We start from the raw sequence: 19748 nt of genomic DNA, 5'->3' as shown, positions 1-19748 counted from the left end.
AGGTAGCAGAGAGGACAGGTTAATCAGCATAGTGATGGTAGGTAGCAGAGAGGACAGGTTAATCAGCATAGTGATGGTAGGTAGCAGAGAGGACAGGTTAATCAGCATAGTGATGGTAGGTAGCAGAGAGGACAGGTTCATCAGCATAGTGATGGTAGGTAGCAGAGAGGACAGGTTAATCAGCATAGTGATGGTAGGTAGCAGAGAGGACAGGTTAATCAACATAGTGATGGTAGGTAGCAGAGAGGACAGGTTAATCAACTTAGTGATCAGCTACTCATTCAAAACCACTGTACACATTAAATCAGCATTTTTCAAACTTGGGGTGCACAGTAAACTTGGTCCTGGGGACCCCAAGCGGTGCACATTAAACTTGGTCCTGGGGACCCCAAGCGGTGCACATTAAACTTGGTCCTGGGGACCCCAAGCGGTGCACATTAAACTTGGTCCTGGGGACCCCAAGCGGTGCACATTAAACTTGGTCCTGGGGACCCCAAGCGGTGCACATTAAACTTGGTCCTGGGGACCCCAAGCGGTGCACATTAAACTTGGTCCTGGGGATCCCAAGCGGTGCACATTAAACTTGGTCCTGGGGACCCCAAGCGGTGCACATTAAACTTGGTCCTGGGGACCCCAAGCGGTGCACATTAAACTTGGTCCTGGGGACCCCAAACGGTGCACATTAAACTTGGTCCTGGGGACCCCAAGCGGTGCACATTAAACTTGGTCCTGGGGACCCCAAGGGGTGTAGATTTTGTATTTTGCCCTAGCACTACACAGCTGGCTCATCATCAAGCTGTGTAGGTTATATCATCAAGCTGTGTAGGTCTTCTAGGGAACAGTTTACTGGGGTGAGGTGGCTGGTCTTCCATATAGCCACAGGCTCCTCTCCTATCAAGGTGTTTTGGTACTTCCCTTATGAACTAAACTTTTCTGCTCACTAACTTCTACTCTACCACAGGTCAATATAGTCTACCAGTCTATCCTGCCCCCTATCCACCATTCATAGTGATAATATAGTCTACCAGTCTATCCTGCCCTCTATCCACCATTCATAGTGATAATATAGTCTACCAGTCCAATTTTCTATATAACTCCACAAGAACATAGAGGAATAGCTGATAGGTAGTGGAGAGGTCAGGTGATAGGCAGTGGAGAGGTCAGCTGATAGGCAGCGGAGAGGTCAGGTGATAGGCAGCGGAGAGGTCAGCTGATAGGCAGCGGAGAGGTCAGGTGATAGGCAGTGGAGAGGTCAGGTGATAGGCAGTGGAGAGGTCAGGTGATAGGCAGCGGAGAGGTCAGGTGATATGTAGCGGAGAGGTCAGGTGATAGGCAGTGGAGAGGTCAGGTGATATGTAGCGGAGAGGTCAGGTGATAGGCAGCGGAGAGGTCAGGTGATAGGCAGTGGAGAGGTCAGGTGATAGGCAGTGGAGAGGTCAGGTGATATGTAGCGGAGAGGTCAGGTGATAGGCAGTGGAGAGGTCAGGTGATAGGCAGTGGAGAGGTCAGGTGATAGGCAGGGGAGAGGTCAGGTGATAGGCAGTGGAGAGGTCAGGTGATAGGCAGCGGAGAGGTCAGGTGATAGGCAGCGGAGAGGTCAGGTGATAGGCAGTGGAGAGGTCAGGTGATAGGCAGCGGAGAGGTCAGGTGATAGGCAGCGGAGAGGTCAGGTGATAGGCAGTGGAGAGGTCAGGTGATAGGCAGTGGAGAGGTCAGGTGATAGGCAGTGGAGAGGTCAGCTGATAGGCAGTGGAGAGGTCAGGTGATAGGCAGTGGAGCAGTGCAAATAGTCTGGGTAGCCATTTGATTAGCTGTTCAGGAGTCTTATGGCTTGGGGGTACAAGCTGTTAAGAAGCATTTTGGACCTAGACTTGGCGCTCCAGTACCGCTTGCCGTGCGGTAGCAGAGAGAACAGTCTATGACTAGGGTGGCAAGAGTCTTTGACAATTTGTATGGCAGTGATGCAACCAGTCAGGATGCTCTTGATGGTGCAGCTGTATAACTTTTTGAGGATCTGAGGACCCATGCCAAATCTTTTCAGTCTCCTGAGGGGGAATAGGCTTTGTCGTGCCCTCTTCACGTCTGTCTTGGTGTGTTTGGAGTGGGTCTAGGGTTTCTGGGATAATGATGTTGATGTGAGCCATGACCAGCCTTTCAAAGCACTTCATGGCTACAGACGTGAGTGCTACGGGTCGGTAGTCATTTAGGCAGGTTACCTTAGTGTTCTTGGGCACAGGGACTCTGGTGGTCTGCTTGAAACATGTTGGTATTACAGACTCAGTCAGGGACAGGTTGAAAATGTCAGTGAAGACACTTGCCAGTTGGTCAGCGCATGCCCGGAGTACATGTCCTGGTAATCCGTCTGGCCCTGCGGCCTTGTGAATGTTGACCTGCTTAAAAGTCTTACTCACATCGGCTACGGCGCGCGTGATCACTCATGTCGTCCGGAACGGCCGGTGCTCTCATGCATGCTTCAATGTTGCTTGCCTCAAAGCGAGCATAGAAGTAATTTATCTGTTGTGGTAGGCTTGTGTCACTGGGCAGCTCGCGGCTGGTTTCCCTTTGTAGCCTGAGTAAGGATGTATTTCTGTTTGTCCAGATTTACAAAGTCTGCTTGATTTGTGGTGTTGAAGAGACAAACCATGATGATAAGTGCCCGAAGTCGGTAATCGATATGCAGTTATGTGTTGCTTATTGGTTGTGTGTGGTGCATTGGCACAGAAACCTGTTGGTGGAAAATTCGTTACATATATTTTATATACTTAAACATTTTGATAATCTGATTTCCACCTAGCTGATCATTGTCTGCAGCCAGCTCTGATCGTAATGTAATGAGACAGGCAGGGAGAGTCTCGCCCATGGTGGTCAGCGAACTGCAGCCAGCTCTGATCGTAATGTAATGAGACAGGCAGGGAGAGTCTCGTCCATGGTGGTCAGCGAACTGCAGCCAGCTCTGATCGTAGTGTAATGAGACAGGCAGGGAGAGTCTCGTCCATGGTGGTCAGCGAACTGCAGCCAGCTCTGATCGTAGTGTAATGAGACAGGCAGGGAGAGTCTCGTCCATGGTGGTCAGCGAACTGCAGCCAGCTCTGATCGTAGTGTAATGAGACAGGCAGGGAGAGTCTCGTCCATGGTGGTCAGCGAACTGCAGCCAGCTCTGATCGTAGTGTAATGAGACAGGCAGGGAGAGTCTCGTGGTGGTCAGCGAACCCTCTAGTGTAATGAGACAGGCAGGGAGAGTCTCGTGGTGGTCAGCGAACCCTCTAGTGTAATGAGACAGGCAGGGAGAGTCTCGTGGTGGTCAGCGAACCCTCAACCTTCTGGCCCATTATCCCTGTGTGACATGAACTGTGCCAAGCAAGCTGAAGTTGTAAACTTGATATCCACGTTTATAAACACAGGCTTGCTATGGTTATTGTTATTTATGGTGGTGATCATACAGTGGGGGGAAAAGTATTTGATCCCCTGCTGATTTTGTACGTTTGCCCACTGACAAAGACATGATCAGTCTATCATTTTAATGGTAGGTTTATTTGAACAGTGAGAGACAGAATAACAACAAAAAAATCCAGAAAAACGCATGTCAAAAGTATTTGACCCCCTCTGCAAAACATGACTTAGTACTTGGTGGCAAAACCCTTGTTGGCAATCACAGAGGTCAGACGTTTCTTGTAGTTGGCCACCAGGTTTGCACACATCTCAGGAGGGATTTTGTTACACTCCTCTTTGCAGATCTTCTCCAAGTCATTAAGGTTTCGAGGCTGACGTTTGGCAACTCGAACCTTCAGCTCCCTCCACAGATTTTCTATGGGATTAAGGTCTGGAGACTGGCTAGGCCACTCCAGGACCGTAATGTGCTTCTTCTTGAGCCACTCCTTTGTTGCCTTGGCCGTGTGTTTTGGGTCATTGTCATGCTGGAATACCCATCCACGACCCATTTTCAATGCCCTGGCTGAGGGAAGGAGGTTCTCACATGGCCCCGTCCATTGTCCCTTTGATGCGGTGAAGTTGTCCTGTCCCCTTAGCAGAAAAACACCCGCAAAGCATAATGTTTCCACCTTCATGTTTGACAGTGGGGATGGTGTTCTTGGGGTCATAGCAATCCTCCTCCTCCAAACACGGCGAGTTGAGTTGATGCCAAAGAGCTCCATTTTGGTCTCATCTGACCACAACACTTTCACCCAGTTCTCCTCTGAATCAGTGGTTGTAAAGTGGTTACCCCACTGGCTATAGGGTGAACGCACCAATTTGTGAGTCGCTCTGGCTAAGAGCGTCTGCTAAATGACGTTAATGTGCCCTTGAGCAAGGCACTTAACCCTAATTGCTCCTGTAAGTCGCTCTGGTTAAGAGCGTCTGCTAAATGACTAAAATGTAAATGTAAAATGTAATCATTCAGATGTTCATTGGCAAACTTCAGATGGCCCTGTATATGTGCTTTCTTGAGCAGGGGGACCTTGCGGGCGCTGCAGGATTTCAGTACTTCACGGCGTAGTGTGTTAGCAATTGTTTTCTTGGTGACTATGGTCCCAGCTGCCTTGAGATCATTGACAAGATCCTCCCGTGTAGTTCTGGGCTGATTCCTCACAGTTCTCATGATCATTGCAATCTCACAAGGTGAGATCTTGCATGGAGCCCCAGGCCGAGGGAGATTGACAGTTATTTTGTGTTTCTTCCATTTGCGAATAATCGCACCAACTGTTGTCACCTTCTCACCAAGCTGCTTGGCGATGGTCTTGTAGCCCATTCCAGCCTTGTGTAGGTCTACAATCTTGTCCCTGACATCCTTGGAGAGCTCTTTGGTCTTGGCCATGGTGGAGAGTTTGGAATCTGATTGATTGATTGCTTCTGTGGACAGGTGTCTTTTATACAGGTAACAAACTGAGATTAGGAGCACTCCCTTTAAGAGTGTGCTTCTAATCTCAGCTCGTTACCTGTATAAAATACACCTGGGAGCCAGAAATCTTTCTGATTGAGAGGGGGTCAAATACTTATTTCCCTCATTAGAATGCAAATCAATTTCTAACATTTTTGACATGCGCTTTTCTGGAACTTTTTGTTGTTATTCTGTCTCTCACTGTTCAAATAAACTTATAGACCGATCATTTCTTTGTCAATGGGCAAACGTACAAAATCAGCAGGGGATCAAATTATTTTTTGCCTCACTGTAATTGTAGTACATTTTAGAAGGGGGGGGGGTTGAATTTTTTAAAATGACAACTGGAGTTGGTCCAGCCATGTGACAATGTTTGATATGTTTCATGTGTTTTCTCTTCAGGTATTTATTAGAGTGTTTGGTAGAGCAACAAGCCAACTAGACTTCCTTAGTGTTGTTTCCAGACACGTTGTCAGGGTGATACTGGTGTAAATAGCTGATTGGACATTGATCTGATTAATGAGTACGAGGTGTATTCACTAGGAAATAAACGGAAGCAAACAGGACAAACCGGGGTTGGATCCACCTGAATTTGTCCAATAGAAATTAGTTTGCACTAATGAATACACCCCCATGCCACATGATTCAGGTCACACTTTGGTTACACCACCGTAATGAGTTGGGGGGGGAAAGGCTGTGGCTTTTTATTTTTGTCAAGTCTTGATTCTGGTTTTTATTTTCTATTTTTGTTTTCTGCTCTCAAGTTGTGAATATTTTTATTGAAAGTCAGAATGTGCACCAATCAGCTTTCAAGACTACACCCAGAATTCCACATATTTGAGTTTGTGTTTTTGGGAACAGGTGAATTTAATAGATGTTCTTAGAAAGCATTTTGAATGTATTGCAGAGAGGAGGAGATGTAGGTGGTAATGTTTTCTTTTGGACCAGAACCTCATCCCTGTGATGAAATGGATGGGTCCTAAATACCACCCTATTCCCTTTATAGTGCACTACTTTAGACCAGGGTAGTACACTATAAAGGGACTAGGGTGCCATTTGGGATGGACAATATGCTGTAACATTTGTATTTGTTGAAGGAATGATATGATTGGACTTTGTAAAAATGCTTCCTTTTTGTATCTGCTTCTTTTGTAGAATCAAATGGAACTTGTCTAATATATTTGTCAAAAAATCCATTTTATGTTCTGTGGTGTGTTTATTTTAGATTTGAGTGTGGAGTCATTGTGGGAGATTTTCTTGTTATACAGTACAGGCTTTCTGATGGTAGTTGGCTGGCAACGGCAATAACCAGGTATAGTAAACAGATATATATGGTAGTTGAGGTGGTGCTCTATGTGGTGTCATTAAAGAAGAGGTGGTGCTCTATGTGGTGTCATTAAAGAAGAGGTGGTGCTCTATGTGATGTCATTAAAGAAGAGGTGGTGCTCTATGTGGTGTCATTAAAGAAGAGGTGGTGCTCTATGTGGTGTCATTAAAGAAGAGGTGGTGCTCTATGTGGTGTCATTAAAGAAGAGGTGGTGCTCTATGTGGTGTCATTAAAGAAGAGGTGGTGCTCTATGTGATGTCATTAAAGAAGAGGTGGTGCTCTATGTGATGTCATTAAAGAAGAGGTGGTGCTCTATGTGATGTCATTAAAGAAGAGGTTGTGCTCATCTTAAATTCTCAGTAATCTACAGCAGCATTCTAGAATTCCATTGGGGTCTAAATCTAATTCTCCTAACCTGCTACGTTAATTATCCTAACCTACTGCATAAATTCTCCTAACCTGCTACGAAAAGTAAATTCTGTTTGTAGCTGCATGCCATTAATAGGGCAAGGATGATACCAATATCCAAGTTTGAGATTTTTGGTTCCAACCGCCGTGTCTTTGTGAGACGTAGTGTGGGTGAACGGATGATCTCCGCATGTGTGGTTCCCACCGTGAAGCATGGAGGAGGAGGTGTGATGGTGTGGGGGTGCTTTGATGGTGACACTGTCAGAGATTTATTTATTTATGACTGGTACTGTATATACAGTACCAGTCAAACGTTTGGACACACCTACTCATTCAAGGGTTTTTCTTAAATGTTTATTATTTTCTACATTGTAAAGACATCAACACTATGAAATAACACATATGGAATCATGTAGTAACCAAAAAAGTGTTAAACAAATCAAAATATATTTTATATTTTACATTCTTCAAAGTAGCCACCCTTTGCCTTGATGACAGCTTTGCACACTCAACCAGCTTCATGAGGTAGTCACCTGGAATGCTTTCCAACAGTCTTGAAGGAGTTCCCACATATGTCAAATGGCCGATGAGCACCGATACGTTTTATGTATAATTTCTCTTCATTATTTCTCTTCATATGACATGAATTAAAAAGGATTTGCCAGTAGATTGTCGACTTGATTCATGATGATGACTGTTAGCTAAGATTTTGAAAGTATGATGTTGACATGATCAGTCCAATCAAAGCTACTTTAGATATAACGTCATTTGATGTCATTTTATCTGTGGCCAATGACCTTGAGCCTTCTTGGATGGGCACTTCTAATGTAACTCTATGGCAGTACCCAAGGAGCTTGAATTTTCGAGCTCTACCCTTAGATTTGGCAGTGACTTAGTGTCCCCATGAGTGAATGATGGGTCGCCACTGGTTGACTCCAGTGCTTCCCACAGTTGTGTCAAGTTGTCTGAATGTCCTTTGGGTCGTGCACCATTCTTGATACACACGGGAAACGGTTGAGTGTGAAAAACCCAGCAGCGTTGCAGTTCTTGACATACTCAAAACTGGGCGCCTGGCACCTACTATCATACCCTGTTCAAGGGCACTTAAATATTTTGTCTTGCCCATTCACCCTCTGAATGGCGCACATACACAATCCATGTCTCAAGGCTTACAAATATTTCTTTAACCTGTCTCCTCCCCTTCATCTACACTGATTGAAGTGGATTTAACAAGTGACATCAATAAGGTATCATATTTTTCACCTGGATTCACCTGGTCAGTCTCTGTTATGGAAAGAGCAGATGTTCCTAATGTTGTGTATACTCAGTATATTCCAAGCGTTGTATGTTATTTTAAAAAAAGGTCAAATATGCAATTCAATAGATTTTACAGAATATCACCAGTTTAGTTCAGTACAGGGCAGGGCAGGCCAATGCTTCAACCAGAGACCGTATATATCAATTCATACATTTAGATTCAATACATTTTAAACCGAAGTACAGTGTTGACCATACCAGATGTTAAACCGAAGTACAGTGTTGACCATACAGCCCCAAACCGGCGGAGTCTAGGACCCAGCGGACAGGGTGGTATAATAGCGCTGTTATTCCGTAGTGAAGAGAGGTTGCAGGTAACTCTGGGAAATACTCAACACAAAAAAATACTGTTTTAATTAAAAGTCTGCGGTGTTTATATGTGAGGAATTTGGTGAAAGCAATCACGAGTCTCAATAAGCTGCAGAATTGACCGCGGATCCAAGGTAAGGTCGTGTGGTCTTAGTGTGCCGTGGCTGCTTGTCCTGGATGGTTCAGCCAGGCTATATGGCCTGCTAGTTAGCTAGCTAGCTTCATTCCTCCTCTCTCATGCACAGATTTCACCCTCGTATGGCACTAAAATGATTAATGTGGTACTCGGTCACATCGATACTCTAATGGATTCACGTCTGAATTAATTTAGACGTTGAGAAATGGCGCTGGGAGTAAAAATAAATACAAATGAAGTGATATGTTGGCATCGCGGGTAGCCAGAATGGTGGCGGTGTTTGTTTGGTTTCAGACACCACATTGCTGTATTCCGGGTCATGCAGTCAATCAATCAATCAATTTTATTTTATATACTCCTTCTTACATCACTAATATACTCGAGGTGCTGTAGAACCCCTCCTAACCCCAAACAGCTATTAATACGGTGTCACTGCTACTCCCAAACCTCGGAAAACCCGGAGAACGCTTGGTGGAGTCCTCTTCTGGTTTGTCCGTGGAGTTTATAACAAACCATCCAATTTCTTCTAAGTGAGCATGTTCAAATAATAATCAGAATAATTCAGTTTTTTCCTACCGATCATTAGTTTACAGCGGTCTGACGGTAGGGGGTTCCACCAACACTTGAGCACGTTAACTAGCAGCAAGGCCGCGGCTACAGCATCTTGTTTTCTCTCGTTGGCTTTTCATCTCATTTAGGTTAGCGTTGGCGTGTTTCGTCCGACAGTTAAACTGAATAGCAGCAAGGCCAGGCGGACTGGGGACAGCAAAGGTGTCATCATGCCCGGTAGTCCTACTATGTCTAGGGCTCAGGTTCTCAGAGAGAAAGAGGCGGGGGGTTAGAGAGGCATACCCAATTCCACCCAGGACACTGGATAAGACAGAGAAGTACTCCAGGTATAACCAACTTCAAACCCCACCCCCCACACATACTACTGCAGCATAAATACTGGAGGCTGAGACAGGAGCGGTCCCGAACACTGTGGCCCCATCCGAAGAGGCCCCGCAGGCCAACAGGAATCCCCCCCCACTCCCTCCAGCACACCCCCCACCACTAGAGGATATCCCACAACCCCCAACTTACAATCCTGAATTCCAGCCCAGAGGTCTCACCACCACAAACCACGGGCGCCAGCCAAATCCTCATACTCCTCTCTCCCAGGGACGGGCATGAAAGAGCTCCAGCAAGCCATACTCAGCTGCCCTGCAACTGGGTTAGAGCCAGAGAACCCCAGTGGAGGGATACCGGCCCGGCAGAGACAGCAAGGGCTGTTCGTTTGCTCCCTTTCCTCCTTCCCTCCTGCCAACTACACTCAATCATATACTATAGTTCTTCAAAGACTTTAAGTTAACCGGTCTCTCTCTCACTTGGCACTGTTCCCTAAAAATGGAGATCTATAAACCCTGCCTCCCGTGTTTGTAGAAATTCTAGGGACATTAGAGCCCCTCGTCTTGTGCTTTTTGGGCAGACCAACTCGGATGTAGACACATGTAGCAGCTTTATAGTTAACAGTAAAACCTTAAATCACCCTTGCCTTAACAGGAAGCCAGTGTAGGGAAGCTAGCACTGGAAGTATATATCAATTTCTTGGTTCTATCAGATTCTCACCGTATTTACACTAACTGAAGTTTATTTAGTGCTTTATCCGGGTAACAATTTGCAGTAGTCTAATCTAAATAACAAATGCATGGATTAATTTTTTCTGCATCATTTTTGGACAAAAATTTCTGATTTTTGCAATGTTACGTAGATGGAAAAAGCTGTCCTTGAAACAGTCTTGATATTTCGTCAAAAGAGATCAGGGTCAAGAGTAACGCCTAGGTCCTTCACAGTTTTATTTGAGACGACTTTACAACCATCAAGATGGATTGTCAGATTTAACAGAAGATCTCTTTGTTTCTTGGGACCTAGTACAAGCATCTCTGTTTTGTCCGAGTTTAAAAGTAAAAAGTTTTCAGCCATCCACTTCCTTATGTCTGAAACACAGGCTTCTAGCGAGGGCAATTTTGGGGGCTTCACCATGCTTCATTGAAATGTACAGCTGTGTGTCATCCATATAGCAGTGAGGGTTAACATTATGTTTTGAATAACATCCCCAAGAGGTAAAATATATAGTGAAAACAATAGTGGTCCTAAAACGGAACCTTGAGGAACACCGAAATGTACAGTTGATTTGTCGGAGGACAGACCATTCACAGAGACAAACTGATATCTTTCCGACAGGTAGGATCTAAACCAGGCCAGAACTTGTCCGTGTAGACCAATTTGGGTTTCCAGTCTCTCCAAAAGAATGTGGTGATCGATGGTGTCAAAGGCAGCACTAAGGTCTAGTAGCACGAGGACAGATGCAGAGCCTCGGTCTGGCGCCATTAAAGGTCATTTACCACCTTCACAAGTGCAGTCTCAGTGCTATGATGGGGTCTAAAACCAGACTGAAGCATTTCGTATACATTGTTTGTCTTCAAAGGCAGTGAGTTGCTGCGCAACAGCTTTTTCTAAAATTTTTGAGAGGAATGGAAGATTCGATATAGGCCGATAGTTTTTATATTTTCCGGGTCAAGGTTTGGCTTTTTCAAGAGAGGCTTTATCACTGCCACTTTTTAGTGAGTTTGGTACACATCCGGTGGATAGAGAGCTGTTTATTATGTTCAACATAGGAGGGCCAAGCACTAGAAGCAGCTCCTTCAGCAGTTTAGTAGGAATAGGATCCAGTATGCAGCTTGAAGGTTTAGAGGCCATGATTATTTTCATCATTGTGTCAAGAGATATAGTACTAAAACACTTAAGTGTCTCTCGATCCCAGGCCCTCGCAGATCTAGCAGATCCAGGACAGCTAAGCCCTGGAGAATACGCAGATTCAAAGAGGAGTCCGTAATTTGCTTTCTAATGGTCATGATCTTTTCCTCAAAAAGTTCATGAATTTATCACTGCTGAAGTGAAAACCATCCTCTCTTGGGGAATGCTGCTTTTTAGTTAGCTTTTGCAACAGTATCAAAAAGAAATTTTGGATTGTTCTTATTTTCCTCGATTAATTTGGAAAAGTAGGGATGATCGAGCAGCAGTGAGGGCTCTTCGGTACTGCACGGGTACTGTCTTTCCAAGCTAGTCGGAAGACTTCCAGTTTGGTGTGGCGCCATTTCCGTTCCAATTTCCTGGAAGCTTGCTTCAAAGCTCGGGTATTTTCTGTATACCAGGGAGCTAGTTTCTTATGACAAATGTTTTTTCGTTTTTAGGGTGCAACTGCATCTAGGGTATTGCGCAAGGTTAAATTGAGTTCCTCAGTTAAGTGGTTAACTGATTTTTGTCCTCTGACGTCCTTGGGTAGGCAGAAGGAGTCTGGAAGGGCATCAATGAATTTTTTGTGTTGTCTGAGAATTTATAGCACGACTTTTGATGCTCCTTGGTTGGGGTCTGAGCAGATTATTTGTTGCGATTGCAAACGTAATAAAATGGTGGTCCGATAGTCCAGGATTTTGTGGAAAAACATTAAGATCTACAACATTTATTCCATGGGACAAAACTAGGTCCAGAGTATGACTGTGGCAGTGAGTAGGTCCAGAGACATGTTGGACAAAACCCACTGAGTCGATAATGGCTCCGAAAGACTTTTGGAGTGGGTCTGTGGACTTCTCCATGTGAATATTAAAATCACCAAAAATTAGAATATGATCTGCTATGACTACAAGGTCTGATAGGAATTCAGGAAACTCAGAGAGGAACGCTGTATATGGCCCAGGAGGCCTGTAAACAGTAGCTATAAAAAGTGATTGAGTAGGCTGCATAGATTTCATGACTAGAAGCTCGAAAGATGAAAACGTCATTTTTTTTTTTGTAAATTGAAATTTGCTATCGTAAATGTTAGCAACACCTCCGCCTTAAACTGCGGGATGCACGGGGAATATGGTCACTAGTGTAACCAGGAGGTGAGGCCTCATTTAACACAGCAAATTCATCAGGCTTAAGCCATGTTTCAGTCAGGCCAATCACATCAAGATTATGATCAGTGATGAGTTCATTGACTATGACTGCCTTTGAAGTGAGGGATCTAACATTAAGTAACCCTATTTTGAGATGTGAGGTATCACGATCTCTTTCAATAATGGCAGGAATGGAGGAGGTCTTTATCCTAATAAGATTGCTAGGGTGAACACCACCATGTTTAGTTTTGCCCAACCTAGGTCGAGGCACAGACACAGTCTCAATGGGTATGGCTGAGCTGACTACACTGACTATGCTATTGGCAGACTCCACTAAGCTGGCAGGTTGGCTAACAGCCTGCTGCCTGGCCTGCACCCTATTTCACTGTGGGGCTAGAGGAGTTAGAGCCCTATCTATGTTGGTAGATAAGAGGAGAGCACCCCTCCAGTTAGGATGGAGTCCGTCACTCCTCAGCAGGTCAGGCTTGATCCTGTTTGTGGGTGAGTCCCAGAAAGAGGGCCAATTATCCACAAATGTTATCTTTTGGGAGGGGCAGAAAACAGTTTTCAACCAGCGATTGAGTGCTGAGACTCTGCTGTAGAGCTCATCACTTCCCCTAACTGGGAGGGGGCCAGAGACAATTACTCGATGCCGACACATCTTTCTAGCTGATTTACACGCTGAAGCTATGTTGCACTTGGTGACCTCTGACTGTTTCATCCTAACATCGTTGGTGCCGACGTGGATAACAATATCTCTATACTCTCTACACTTCGCCAGTTTTAGCTTTAGCCAGCACCATCTTTAGATTAGCCTTAACGTCGGTAGCCCTGCCCCCTGGTAAACAGTGTATGATCGCTGGGTGATTCGTTTTAAGTCTAATACTCGGGTAATGGAGTCGCCGATGACTAGGGTTTTCAATTTGTCAGAGCTAATGGTGGAGCCTTCGAGTCTCAGACCCCGTAACTTGGGAGGAGTAGAGACTAGAAAGACTCAGACTCAGACTCCGACTCGCTACATAATGGGGAAAACCGGTTGAAGGTTTCTGTCGGCTGAATGGGCGACACCGGTTGAGCATTCCAACAGTATTTCCCTCCAGAAGCCATGAGAAAGTTGTCCGGCTGCGGGGACTGTGCGGGGGATTTATACTAACATTACTGTCTGTACTTACTGGTGGCACAGACGCTGTTTCTTCCTTTCCTACACTGATATTACCCTTGCCTAACGATTGCGTCTGAAGCTGGGCTTGTAGCACAGCTATTCTCCCGTAAGGCGAGAATTCTCCTGTATATTATGAGTACAGCGACTGCAATTAGAAGACATCATGTTAATGTTACTACTTAGCCTCGGCTGTTGAAGATGTTGATGAACCATGTCCAGATAAAGCGTCCGGAGTGAAAAAGTTGAATAAGGGAAAAAAGTTGCGATGGAAAAAGGAAAATAACGTAAAGTTGGCAGCTAAAACGCACAGGAAAAAGACTCTTCTGACTCTTCTCAACACAGACCGAGGAGAAACTCCCGCTGCTGACTTGAAGGTCCTGCAGGCTAGAGCAATCAACACAGACCGAGGAGAAACTCCCGCTGCTGACTTGAAGGTCCTGCAGGCTAGAGCAATCAACACAAACTGAGGAGAAACTCCCGCTGCTGACTTGAAGGTCCTGCAGGCTAGAGCAATCAACACAGACCGAGGAGAAACTCCCGCTGCTGACTTGAAGGTCCTGCAGGCTAGAGCAATCAACACAGGCCGGAGTTTGGTTTCAGACACCACATTGCTGTATTCCGGGTCATGCAGTGAGGCCGGAGTTTGGTTTCAGACACCACATTGCTGTATTCCGGGTCATGCAGCGAGGCCGGAGTTTGGTTTCAGACACCACATTGCTGTATTCCGGGTCATGCAGCGAGGCCGGAGTTTGGTTTCAGACACCACATTGCTGTATTCCGGGTCATGCAGCGAGGCCGGAGTTTGGTTTCAGACACCGCATTGCTGTATTCCGGGTCATGCAGCGAGGCCGGAGTTTGGCGCCAAGGCCGTCAGTATTTTGTCCCTGTCTTGGATGTATGTTTTGTAGTGTTGGACTATTGTTCGACCCAACATGCATGGTTTTACAGAATGTATATTGTATTGAGTGGCAGGTGCCGGGGTTTGTTGATTCGTTTTAGGAAACGGGTCGTTTGTGGAGGTACATGGAGGATAGTTGATTTGACGTTCTTATTTACATGCTGTGATCCCATGTTACTGTTGGTTAGTTAGATAGCAAATTGAGTTAGCCTATGCTTAGACTTGTCAGTTGATGGTGTACTTCTGTGAATAACGTAGTAAGTTAGACAATGCACTTTATTATCATGAAAATAACGGTCCTTTTCGTAATTGAGCAAAGTTAATCTATGGAACGAACTCATGATAAACCAGAGCCTGTCGTTTCCAATGGGAGCAAATTAATCATAGTGGGCAGAACAAGCAAGGATGTGGGCAGAGCCAAGCAAGAGATAGTGAGATCCTATTGGCGCGTTCTAGCATATATTTGCATATTTCCGTTAGGTAACGCCCACGTTGTGAAGTGAGCATGTGCAATAATTCAATTCGCCCTGGCGCTCCTAAACAATGCAATTTTTTTACAACTTTGGCATAGGGTAAAGTCTACAAAACGCAGTCCACTGTTTGTTACAGATTCTAGTTTTGGAAACAGAACTGTATGGAGATCAAATGTTTAATCACTGAGGAAATTTGTAAAATGTAGGGAGAAATCCATCTTGATATATCTTCTCCCACTTCCGGCTACTGGGCTTCCTCTCATCACCATATTTGGTAGTGAGAGGAAACGCCAACCGGATGCTTCACATTTATGTGTGAATAGAATTCTAGAATGCTGCTGTAGATTACTGAGAATTTAAGATGAAGCTAATTTCGAACAAACAGACAGATCAAGAACAAATAACTTAGTTTTAAAGAGCACAACCTCTTCTTTAATGACACCACAGAGCACAACCTCTTCTTTAATGTCACCACATTTCATGTCAATAGGAATAAGTAATTATGTAAAGCGAATAACACTCAACACAACAAACTGAAAAGACACAACAAATATTGTTTTTAAATGATATTGTAAATTGAAATGGTAGAGATGTCTTCCACAGAGCTATCGGACAGGTTTGGGAAGGTCTGCTCAATCCACGATTACAACCAATTGATTACAGCTAGGATGCACATTTTTGTCAATTTTGCTGCCTACTAACTGACCCTCATTAACAGGTTAACAAACAGTAAAATTAGTGACCAACAGAAAATACTATAAGAGATCTGTATATGGGTCAATGATGAATAAGGATTTCAAAATGGGAGAATATAAAAATGTGTTAAATGCTAATTAAAGTTATTTCTTCCTTCATTAGAGTGGTGTGTGTGTGTCTGTGAGATATATAAATACATACATACAGTACCAGTCAAAAGTTTTAGAACACCTACTCATTCAAGAGTTTTTCTTTATTCTGTTTTACATTGTAGAATAATAGTGAAGACATCAAAACTATGAAATAACACATGGAATCATGTTGTAACCAAAAAAAGTGTTAAACAAATCCAAATCTATTTTATATTTAAGATTTTTCAAATAGCCACCCTTATCCTTGACAGCTTTGCACGCTTTTGGCATTCTCTCAACCAGCTTCACCTGGAATGCTTTTCCAACAGTCTTGAAGGAGTTCCCACATATGCTGAGCACTTGTTGGCTGCTTTTCCTTCACTCTGCTGTCTGACTCATCCCAAACCATCTCAATTGGGTTGAGGTCGGGGGATTGTGGAGGCCAGGTCATCTAATAGCCCTTACACAGCCTGGATGTGTGTTGGGTCATTGTCCTGTTGATAAACAAATGATAGTCCGACTAAGCCCAAACCAGAGTGGTCCCAGCCCCCTACCAGATGTGTTGTCTAGTGGTCCCAGCCCCCTACCAGATGTGTTGTCTAGTGGTCCCAGCCCCCTACCAGATGTGTTGTCTAGTGGTCCCAGCCCCCTACCAGATGTGTTGTCTAGTGGTCCCAGCCCCCTACCAGATGTGTTGTCTAGTGGTCCCAGCCCCCTACCAGATGTGTTGTCTAGTGGTCCCAGCCCCCTACCAGATGTGTTGTCTAGTGGTCCCAGCCCCCTACCAGATGTATTGTCTAGTGGTCCCAGCCCCCTACCAGATGTGTTGTCTAGTGGTCCCAGCCCCCTACCAGATGTGTTGTCTAGTGGTCCCAGCCCCCTACCAGATGTGTTGTCTAGTGGTCCCAGCCCCTACTACAGATGTGTTGTCTAGTGGTCCCAGCCCCCTACCAGATGTGTTGTCTAGTGGTCCCAGCCCCCTACCAGATGTGTTGTCTAGTGGTCCCAGCCCCCTACCAGATGTGTTGTCTAGTGGTCCCAGCCCCCTACCAGATGTGTTGTCTAGTGGTCCCAGCCCCCTACCAGATGTGTTGTCTAGTGGTCCCAGCCCCCTACCAGATGTGTTGTCTAGTGGTCCCAGCCCCCTACCAGATGTGTTGTCTAGTGGTCCCAGCCCCCTACCAGATGTGTTGTCTAGTGGTCCCAGCCCCCTACCAGATGTGTTGTCTAGTGGTCCCAGCCCCCTACCAGATGTGTTGTCTAGTGGTCCCAGCCCCCTACCAGATGTGTTGTCTAGTGGTCCCAACCCCCTACCAGATGTGTTGTCTAGTGGTCCCAGCCCCCTACCAGATGTGTTGTCTAGTGGTCCCAGCCCCCTACCAGATGTGTTGTCTAGTGGTCCCAGCCCCCTACCAGATGTGTTGTCTAGTGGTCCCAGCCCCCCTACCAGATGTGTTGTCTAGTGGTCCCAGCCCCCTACCACATGTGTTGTCTAGTGGTCCCAGCCCCCTACCAGATGTGTTGTCTAGTGGTCCCAGCCCCCTACCAGATGTGTTGTCTAGTGGTCCCAGCCCCCCTACCAGATGTGTTGTCTGTGGTCCCAGCCCCCTACCAGATGTGTTGTCTAGTGGTCCCAGCCCCCTACCAGATGTGTTGTCTAGTGGTCCCAGCCCCCTACCAGATGTGTTGTCTAGTGGTCCCAGCCCCCTACCAGATGTATTGTCTAGTGGTCCCAGCCCCCTACCAGATGTGTTGTCTAGTGGTCCCAGCCCCCTACCAGATGTGTTGTCTAGTGGTCCCAGCCCCCTACCAGATGTGTTGTCTAGTGGTCCCAACCCCCTACCAGATGTGTTGTCTAGTGGTCCCAGCCCCTACCAGATGTGTTGTCTAGTGGTCCCAGCCCCCTACCAGATGTGTTGTCTAGTGGTCCCAGCCCCCTACCAGATGTGTTGTCTAGTGGTCCCAGCCCCCTACCAGATGTGTTGTCTAGTGGTCCCAGCCCCCTACCAGATGTGTTGTCTAGTGGTCCCAGCCCCCTACCAGATGTGTTGTCTAGTGGTCCCAGCCCCCTACCAGATGTGTTGTCTAGTGGTCCCAGCCCCCTACCAGATGTGTTGTCTAGTGGTCCCAGCCCCCTACCAGATGTGTTGTCTAGTGGTCCCAGCCCCCTACCAGATGTGTTGTCTAGTGGTCCCAGCCCCCTACCAGATGTGTTGTCTAGTGGTCCCAGCCCCCTACCAGATGTGTTGTCTAGTGGTCCCAGCCCCCTACCCACAGCTATTGACCGTGTTCTCCTACCACAGCTATTCTATCTATGGACTCATAATGACATGTAATCTGTCTACAGGGATGAGAAGAGGTTGGTTGGAGTGCACCAGAGGAAGACTTTGTGACTTGACATTTATGGTGAGTTGTCTCCATGGTGAGTTGTCTCCATGCTTCTGTGCTGCTTGCTGATGTGTCGGCATCGACAGGCCCCTCTCAGTTAGGGGGCGTGGTGAGCTCTACAGCAGTAATTGTCTCTGGCCCCTCCCAGTTAGGGGGCGTGGTGAGCTCTACAGCAGTAATTGTCTCTGGCCCCTCCCAGTTAGGGGGCGTGGTGAGCTCTACAGCAGTAATTGTCTCTGGCCCCTCCCAGTTAGGGGGCGTGGTTAGCTCTACAGCAGTAATTGTCTCTGGCCCCTCCCAGTTAGGGGGAGGAGTGATGAGCTCTACAGCAGTAATTGTCTCTGGCCCCTCCCAGTTAGGGGGAGGAGTGATGAGCTCTACAGCAGTAATTGTCTCTGGCCCCTCCCAGTTAGGGGGAGGAGTGATGAGCTCTACAGCAGTAATTGTCTCTGGCCCCTCCCAGTTAGGGGGCGTGGTGAGCTCTACAGCAGTAATTGTCTCTGGCCCCTCCCAGTTAGGGGGCGTGGTGAGCTCTACAGCAGTAATTGTCTCTGGCCCCTCCCAGTTAGGGGGCGTGGTGAGCTCTACAGCAGTAATTGTCTCTGGCCCCTCCCAGTTAGTATGAGCTCTACAGCAGACTCACACAACTCAATTGCTGGTTGGAAACTGTTTTCTGCCTCCCATAAGATAGAATTTGTAGATAAATGGCCCTCTTTCTGGGACTCACCCACAAACAGGACCAAGCCTGGCCTGCTGAGGGGTGACAGACTCCACCCTAGCTAGAGGGGTATTACAGGACCAAGCCTGGCCTGCTGAGGAGTGATGGACTCCATCCTAGCTGGAGGGGTGCTACAGGACCAAGCCTGGCCTGCTGAGGAGTGATGGACCCTGGAGGGGTGTTACAGGACCAAGCCTGGCCTGCTGAGGAGTGACGGACTCCATCCTAGCTGGAGGGGTGCTACAGGACCAAGCCTGGCCTGCTGAGGAGTGATGGACCCTGGAGGGGTGTTACAGGACCAAGCCTGGCCTGCTGAGGAGTGATGGACCCTGGAGGGGTGTTACAGGACCAAGCCTGGCCTGCTGAGGAGTGACGGACTCCATCCTAGCTGGAGGGGTGCTACAGGACCAAGCCTGGCCTGCTGAGGAGTGATGGACTCCATCCTAGCTGGAGGGGTGCTACAGGACCAAGCCTGGCCTGCTGAGGAGTGATGGACTCCATCCTAGCTGGAGGGGTGTTACAGGACCAAGCCTGGCCTGCTGAGGAGTGATGGACTCCATCCTAGCTGGAGAGGAGCTCTCCTTTTCTCTAACAACATAGGCAGGACTGGAACTCGTCTACATCCACACTGGCCCCTTTTCGAACAGTCCCACTTTCTTGTCGGTGCGTAGCCGGCAACGGTGAGAGGGGTGGAAACGGGCAGGAAGTGCGTCATCTCTGCTAAGCTTTGTGATTGGTCCACCCAAGTGAGAGTCGTGCGTCAGGTCGTCAGTCACAGAGCTTAAGCGTAGTGCGTGCCAATGTCGCTTCAGGATTACCACGACGTTTTCAGAGATGGAGGCAGATTTTAAAAAAGAAAATACCACCATCACAACTAGGTCCCTTAGCAGGTTTTACTGTATTGTGATTTTTACCCCTTACAGCTTTCAGATATAAAGAAGACGGTATGATGGTGCATGTTTTTGTTTAGATATAAAAGGGGTATGATGGATGTT

The 19748-nt window shown here is 46.6% G+C and overlaps 1 protein-coding gene across 4 annotated transcripts in view; it reads left to right on the top strand.

Annotated features, from left to right (window-relative positions):
- The first annotated feature begins 8097 nt into the window (after window positions 1-8097).
- The window catches only part of LOC121534194 (protein Jade-3-like), a 45657-nt gene continuing 34006 nt past the window's right edge, over window positions 8098-19748 (top strand). For 2 of the 4 annotated variants that reach the window (XM_041840743.2, XM_041840744.2), the window contains exons 1-2: window positions 8098-8368; window positions 17995-18053. The gene's annotated coding sequence lies outside the window, so the exon portion shown is untranslated. The remainder of the gene's footprint in view (window positions 8369-17994; window positions 18054-19748) is intronic. The other 2 variants (XM_041840745.2, XM_041840747.2) reach the window with 2 other exon arrangements.

The sequence above is a fragment of the Coregonus clupeaformis genome, chromosome 20 (genome assembly GCF_020615455.1).
Source record: "Coregonus clupeaformis isolate EN_2021a chromosome 20, ASM2061545v1, whole genome shotgun sequence".
In the NCBI taxonomy this organism is placed as follows: Eukaryota; Metazoa; Chordata; class Actinopteri; order Salmoniformes; family Salmonidae; genus Coregonus; species Coregonus clupeaformis.
This window is presented reverse-complemented; position numbering and strand designations above follow the sequence as displayed.